The sequence below is a fragment of the Sebastes fasciatus genome, chromosome 10 (assembly GCF_043250625.1).
Source record: "Sebastes fasciatus isolate fSebFas1 chromosome 10, fSebFas1.pri, whole genome shotgun sequence".
NCBI classification, from domain to species: Eukaryota; Metazoa; Chordata; class Actinopteri; order Perciformes; family Sebastidae; genus Sebastes; species Sebastes fasciatus.
Window position 1 is genome coordinate 24,844,530 of NC_133804.1, and position 8,489 is coordinate 24,853,018.

Consider the following 8,489-nt stretch of genomic DNA (forward strand, 5'->3'; position numbering starts at 1 on the left):
ATTGAAACATGTTCATTTTAACAGATGTAACGACCAATTTTGTCCTTTTGGGTTTGATGATTTTTTTAATGTTTAAATCTCCTTATTTTGGACAGATAAACATCTGTAACTGAGGTGAAGTCACCTGCGTAAAAACTGAACGGATTTGATATTTTTGCACCATGTATGGCCACAATTATTCTGCTTTGTTTCAGGACTCTGATTGCAAGAAAACTACTGAAACAAGCAGATGTGCTCTGAAACAAATCATCAGATTTCTTGTGCAGGATTTCACATATTCCCTCTCTGCCTCTCTTCTCTCTGCTCCGACTGTTTGCTCTGTTTCTGACTCTGGTCTTCTGCATTCAAACATGGTCATTTTAACAGATGTAGAGACCAATTTTGTGATTTGGGTTTGAAGATTTTTTTGGTGTTTAAATCTCCTTATTGTGGACAGATAAATGTATGCAACTGTTTATATATTTATACAATTTAGGACTATACAACATAACAAAAAAAATAAAGGAATAATATACAGTGCAGGAAGAGGCAAAAAAAACAGTGGGTTTATCTGAAGCCTCCACCTAGAGACAAGATTAATATAAAGAAATAATAAATTACATAACAGTGATAACAAACAATTACGACAAGATATATATAATAACAATAACAATACAGTAAATATATAAAAAAAACAATACAGTAAATATATCAAAAACTGAGGTGAAGTCACCTGCGTAAAAAGTGAATGGTATGATGTTTTTGCACCATGGAATTATTCTGCTTTGTTTCAGGACTCTGATTGCAAGAAAACTACTGAAACAAGCAGATGTGCTCTGAAACAAATCATCAGATTTCGTGGGCAGGATTTCACATAGTATTCCCTCTCTGCCTCTCTTCTCTTCTCTCTGCCCGTCTGTTTGCTCTTTTTCTGACTCTGCTCAGAAACATGTTAATTTTAACAGATGCAAAGACCATTTTGTCGTTTGGGTTTGACGATTTTTTGATGTCAAAATCTCCTTGTTTTGGACAGATAAACATCTGCAACTGAGGTGAAGTCACCTGCGTAAAAGGTGAATGGTTTTGATGTTTTTGCAACATGTATGGCCCCAATTATTCTGCTTTGTTCCAGGACTCTGAGTGCAAGACAACAACTGAAACAAGCAGATGTGCTCTGAAACAAATCATCAGATTTATTTTTTTCAGAGAAAAATATAATTTCATATGGTTACAGTGAACACAAAAGGCTTTTTCAGGTGCTTTTCTTCCCACAGTGTATATGCGCACCAATCACATCCATAACAACAGTGCTTGAGACTGTCTTTGTTTTATTTGCTCGGATTCTGAAATTTTCATTATTTTGAATTCTCAATTTAGACTTTTAAATCAGGTCTTTTTTGCCTCTAAAATTGAAGTCAATAAATGAAAGTTATAATTTACGCACAGTAATAAACGAATTCACCATAATAAACGGCCTTTTTTGCCAAATAACCACACAAGTCTTTCTAATTCTTCCCTCTGCCTTTGCTGCAGTATAATCTCTGCTAAACTTCCGGGTGTGTGTGTGTGTTTTTTATGATTCAAATGAGTTTGTAATTGTCTTTATTACTTTCATTATTCCGTTTATTTGGCAAATAATATCTTTCTAATGAAAGTAACGAACTGGCGAGGCAGTCATCGGACCTCTTATAGGCTCACAATATTGGCTGAGTGGTTAATTCGGTTTGTGTAATAAGGTGAACCGTTTTCTATGGCGCTTACACACTCGTGTGTGTTTCGTTTTTTTTTTTTTCATTGGACTGAGTTCAAGTCCTCGTTTCGTTTGAAGCTGTGTTTTTTTTTCTTTCTCTCTCTTCCAAATTATCGAAACACAAAAAAGGAATTATGGAGCAACAATTAAATTTAGCAGTTTGTTCACTACTGGTCGTGTCTCAGTGATTGATCTGTGTGCTGATGGTCTCACTGAAGAATCACTATAATATTCCTATAATAATCCTTTGATGCTCCATATCAGTATTTTTTTATCACACGTGGCTGCAGCATCATTTTGTACGCTGGATATTATAAACGTTTGACTCACAACCTAATAAATGCTATCATAGGATTATTATAGATCTTTTTTTTTCTTTTGATTTGATTTTATCCTTCACAATATTGATCATATTTCTTCATTTTAATTAAAGAAAGCTGGAAATATATTAAATAAATATTTATTTGTTGAAATCCGGACAAGGAGATACCATTTTTTATTATTATTATTAAATAATAAAATAAGAGGCTTCTAACCCACATACAGGTCAATATCTGAGATCACTGATCTAAAACAGATTTTTTTAAATTTGGTGAGGTAACTCCAGTGCAAATAATCTTTTCATAATTATTAATTTTCAATTTAATTTTTTCTTTAGACACACGTGTCAGTACCTCCAAATTGTGAGGAACAACCTGCTTACTTTCAATTTTGGCACCAAATTTATACATACATAAAAGAAATATTCACTTGTTCTTAGAATAAAAAAAGGATTCAATGTGGCACCAGACGCTTTTATAAATTGAACATTTGGTCCGTTCAGGCTTGCAGCTCCAGTATTATCTGTTAAAATAGACCCGCTCGCATTTGCCATCAATTATTTTCCTCCACAATTGCTGACGTGTTGCAGTGTGTTTCTCCCTTTTCTTTCCGTGTGTACATTGTCTTTTCAGAGATCAACGAGAGCCTAAAAAAAAAAAAAAAAGTTAATTCTTTCTTGACACAACCCGGTGCCTATTATGTAAATGTTTTCTTTTTTTTATTATTTTCTCTTCTTTTCTACACACACGAGCTGGTGGGACCCAAAAGTTGTACCAAATGGTTAATTTGATTATTGAAACCAAAGAAGCCAAATGGTTCACCGTCCTCCATCCACGCGTCTGGCAGCGAGAAAAGAAACCATCTCTGGGATTTAATCTAATAACGCTCAAAGAAACGAGAAGTCTTTTCTGATATTTCGCCGAGGCAAATACAATTAGAGCTTTTAGCCATCGGTTTCTTTCACTGAAGCTGCTCTTTATTCTTCTAGTCTATAGTCCTTACACACCATAGTCCACCAGCTATTGAAACGCCTCCTCTTTTATAGTTTCAACATCTTTTAATTCTTTCAGCTGGTTCGGGTCAGACGACACAGTCTGATATTTTGATGTGAGAATATTAAATCCGAGAGGCTTTTTATTATTATTATTATTATTAGCTTTTTGCAGGATGCAAAACGTGCAGACAGTTTATGTGCTGCAGAGGGGCTGCAGAAGCTTTTTATGATTATTATTATTAGTTTTCTGCAGGATGCAAAACGTGCAGGCAGTTTATGTGCTGCAGAGGAGCTGCAGCCAAACAGCAGCCGTGCGTGCAAAACAGTGATTTACAGTAACATGATGAGCCCTTAATTCAAGTAAAGCGGTATTTAACTCGTAATTATGTGGCAAATAAAGGGCTTCAACCATAAGCCTTCACTTAAATAAATCAGGCAAATTGCGATGTGTGCAAGACCTTAAATTCCCCTGGCAAGTGCCGCACAATAGCCGGGATATATGGTGAGCAACTCCTCTCCATTTAGTGCGCACTATCGTTGCTCAGCAATATAGGAATGCGGGTCGACAGGAGGGACAAAAAAAGAGGAACAAAATGCCATTGTCTCTGGATGGATTGGATGGATCCACTCGCCCGAAAAAAGGCAAAGAAACAGAGGAGGATAAAGAGAGATGGGAGGGTCCCGCTGTCACATTTCACCTACAATGTCTCACTCCTCCGCCTCAGGAAATCCTATACGCTTATTATCAAAACGGTTATTAATAAGGCCGCGTGTTGCATGGGGAGGGGCTCGAGAGCGGATAATAAAAAATTCATTTTGGGGTTTTGCTCTCGTGGCAATTTAGTCTGATGTCTCAATTTGACAGGATGGATAAAAGGCGAGCTTTCACCTGCAGAATGCGTGAGATAAAACTAATACCAGAGCTGAAGACCACTTTACTGTTCCAGCTCCAAAAATTAAAAAATCCAAAACAATTAGAATATTCAGAATCAGAATCAGAATCAGAATTAGAATTAGAATTGGAATCAGAATCAGAATCGTGTTTATTGCCAGGTGTAAGAGGTATACACTAGGAATTTGCTTTGGATTTGTTGGTGCAAGTAAACAGTATAATAACAAAAGAATAGATACAAATTAATTATTATTATTATTACTATTCTGTAATAAATCATAATGTGTTTATATATTTTGTTATTGTTTTTCTACCTTGATTGTAAGATTTGAAACTTCACATAACAAAAAACATGTTGACACAAAAGAGGGGAGGAGAAAAAAAATTAATTTTGGGGATTTGCTCTCGTGGCAATTTAGTCTGATATCTCAATTTGACAGGATGGGTAAAGGCGAGCTTTCACCTGCAGAATGCGTGAGATAAAACTATACCAGAGCCAAAGACCACTTTACTGTTCCAGCAGCTCCACAATGAAAATCCAAAACAATTATAATATTCTGTAATAAATCATAATATGTTTATATATTTTTATTGTTTCTCTATACCTTGATTGTAAGATTTGAAACTTCACATAACAAAAAACATGTTGACACAAAAGAGAGGGGAGGAGAAAAACAAAACAAGTCAAACATGTGAGTTAAGGATGTTCCAGGCTGGTGCGTAAAAAGGCGCATCGCGTTTCCAAAGCGCACAGATGGAAAGTGACATCTGGAGAAGAGGCTAAATTAAATTAGAAGCTGGTGTCTTTTCTCTGTGTCTGCAGGAGAGAGGAAAAAAAACGTGCACCACAAAAGACGTCAGTGTCTCAGTCTGCTGCGTTCAGGCTCGTGTTGTTGTTATTGTTATTAGACGGGTTTTTGACGTCTTTTTCACCTGATGCTTCTTTATTCTATCTTTGGCATAAATCTGACTGCATTGGTGGCGATAGATGTAGAGGAGGATCTAATTTTATCCATATTTTTTTATGCAGAAAATATAGTTTATGCATCTTTACACCTTATTGTAAATTCTGAAATAACCATATTTGGGGTAAAGCATCACTCTGGTGTGAAGATAAAGTGGAGGGAAAACAGATTTGTGCCCCTTATCAACCTGTTATTTAGCCTACATGGAAGCAAAATGATGAATTTACAGATTCTACACGAGGAAAAAAAGGTAAATATCATATTCTCAGGCTCTTTTGTGTTTGATATTTCCCTTTTATCTCCCATTAACTCATCTCGTTGTTTTCCAGATGCTGCAGCAGCCTACAGCTCCTGCACAGCACAGCCCAGCTCGTCTCCTCCATGGCCTCTCCAGCCCCCCTCTGAGCCCTTTATCTGTGTGCTTCCCAAGTGACCAAGAGACCCAGCCAGTGGATTAACATAAAAATCTTATTCCAGGGGATAAGATTAGGAAACATATTACCCTCAAACGCGGCCTTGGCACGAGCGAGAGCCATGGCAAGGAATCAATTACTAAATTACTCCAACCTCTAAGTCGACATTAACGCAGAGAAAATGCCATCGACCGGTTGCTGAAATAAGATTTCGCAACGATGGTGATCATTAAATCTCTTGCCAGTGTTCAAGAATTTGATTCATAAAATTCGTCTGAAATGAGATGGAATTAAATTCTTATCGGAGCTCTTGTCATCGTTTCATCCCACGTTGGTCAATGGCCTTCATGAGATTTTCCCCTGTAAATAAACTTAGTAATTGAATCCTGCCTCTCCACGACACATTGTTTGGCTTGTTATTAATTTATTGCAGCCATGCAGGCAGGCAGGCTGGTGGACGGATGGAGGATCACAAGCCTGAGTTTGCTGCTGTTTTTAATTCACCAAAACAAGGTGTTTTACGCAGTTAAAGCTGCAACATGCTTTTATTTTGGAGGAGAAGGGACTATATCTGAAACATACGATACGATACGATACGATACAATACGATACTATACGATACAATACGACTATATTGTCTGTTTGCACTGAAATTCATTTTGCATCCATAGGCAGCTCAGTTTGAGAAAAAGTACACATACAATAGACATACTGTTACCATAAACAGACCAATCAGACAAAAAAAACACATTACAATTATTCATACATAAGCCATTACAAAACATCATCTGTGCAATATTAATACACTGAATGTGAATACCTCTATCTGTGCAAAATATCCTTGATGCAATATATACACCTCAAGTGCAACTTTGTTTTCATTTTATTTATTACATCTACCCTACCTATTTTACAAGTGCAATTACCTCTTATCTATTTTTATATTTTATACTTCTAGTGTAACATTTCTGTTTATATTTATTTATTACATCTACTTTACCTGTTTGTTTTTTTACTTCATAACTGTGTGTGTTTTAGCTTGTAATATGTTTTATCTGCCTCGTTTAGTCTTGTCAAGTATTTGTTTTAAAGGTCCCATATTGTAAAAAGTGAGATTTTTAGGTCTTTTACATTATAAAGCAGGTTTAAGTGCTTTATTAATACTGTTAAACTATCAAAACGCTCAATATACGGAGAAATACACACAGCAGCCCGTATTTAGAAATTGTGCGTTTGAAACAAGCCGTTAGGATTTCTGTCCATTTGTGATGTCACAAATATACAACATTTAGACCATTACATGGTTTTAAACATAAACATTCTAACTGTGTGCCAGTTTATTTCCTGGTTGCAGTGGATGCAAATAACATCAGCTGACAGGGAATAAACATGGACCCAAATGGAGCGTTTCAGACAGCATGTAAATACAGGCATATTCAGGCAGACAGTATGTAGAAAATAAAGTGTTTTTTTTTAACATTACAGCATGTAAACATGTTCTAGTAGAAACACGAAATACAAGTATGAACCTGAAAATTAGCATAATATGGGACCTTTAAAGCACTGACCAGAAGTGGCAAACTATGAATCTCGTTGTATTTAATACAATGACAATAAAGCTTTCTATTCTATTCTATTCTGTCTACATTTTTTTTTTCTTTTTTTTAGCCTCCTGCATTTCACCCCCCAGTGAGGTCAAGGCATATTTTATTTAGCATAAAGTCTACTGGCATTGGCACCCCCACACATTAGCAATTGACAATTATTAGCCCCAGCCTCATAAATCAGCTGCATGACCCGTTATTATTGTTGAATTGAATAGCTGTTGGGGAAGTGAGGGTCAGTGTCATTAACTTCTCCTCCTCCTCCTCTTCCTCCTCCTCCTCCTCCAGCCTCCTCCAGCCTCGGGCCCCCTGAAGGCATTTGGCCCTCTATACAAGGACCTGCTGGTCTAATAATGCCGTGTGGTCGGACCCCTAAAAGCTTAATCACACATGCATTAAGCGGCAAGACAGCAGCCCTTTGTGCGCACGTAGGTTTACTGGAATTAAGCGATTAATGGTCATCTGAGCGGCAGGCGACAAGGCGGCGCATCGAGGATGATGGAGCGCTTTTTAATGTCAAGGAAGAGGAGAGAGAGAGAGAGAGACTGGCCTGTAGGAGTGGAGGCGTCAGGGTGAAAGGAAGGAAAGGAAAGGAGGGAGGAATGGGCAGCAATTACAGTAGGCCATGTCTCCCAATCCATCATAAAACGTCAAGGTCATTGTGAGTTATATTGATTATTATACAAAGCATTGTAATGTTTATTACACCCCCTCCTGCTTGCTTCCACATTACAATATGCAAAAAGATACCACATGTAAACACCTGCTATCAATTTCTAAAGCTGCTAATTTGTCTCGCTTAGTGCACCCCCTCCATCTCATCTCATATTCTTTTGATGTGTTATATGACTAAACTCATGGCCTCAGTTGTACATTAGACTTTAGCCCTGCAGCCTCCATCTGCATAAACCATCAGGCAGCTCTTTATGGATTATTATTATTTACATATAGTCAAAAGAGTCCCAACAAGGGCCTCAGATATTCATAACATGCACACAACAGGATACTCCAATACCAATATTGTTTCAAAACACAACCATTAATCAATACCTCATCCCTTAATTAAGACATTTGGATGTTTTCATGAATAATTTGATGATATAATTGGCATGTAGAGGACAAATATATCTTTAAAGCAACTTAAATACCGTAAATCATCTCTTTAATTCCCATCACAGTTTAGATCCACCCATACGGGTGTTTTGATTAGTGCTCTATGTGGGTGTACAGGTGTGCTTGATTGACACCTGTCTCACTGCTGTGTTGCACCTGTTAGAGTCACCCACACAGGTGTTTTCTGTTATGTTAATTACCTGTGGTGGGACAACATACACCTTTACCGTTCTGAAGGGTTTGGTGATATCAGGTATGTCTCAAATTGGCTCCACCCAACAATCAGCTATAACTAAAGACACCTGTGTTGGTGTGCAGGACATTTCATCTATGCACACACACACACATATAAACACAGACTCCCTTAATCAGTCAATGCCATGCCTTCATTTTCTAGATAGACCGAGGAGCATAAGCAACATTTTGGGTTTTCATTTGATCAACTAAGCACCAGTTTA

The 8,489-nt window shown here is 37.2% G+C and overlaps 1 protein-coding gene across 1 annotated transcript in view; it reads right to left on the minus strand.

The window, feature by feature from the left end:
• The window catches only part of fgfbp1a (fibroblast growth factor binding protein 1a), a 303,976-nt gene that overhangs the window by 194,629 nt on the left and 100,858 nt on the right, over positions 1–8,489 (minus strand). The window lies entirely within an intron of this gene.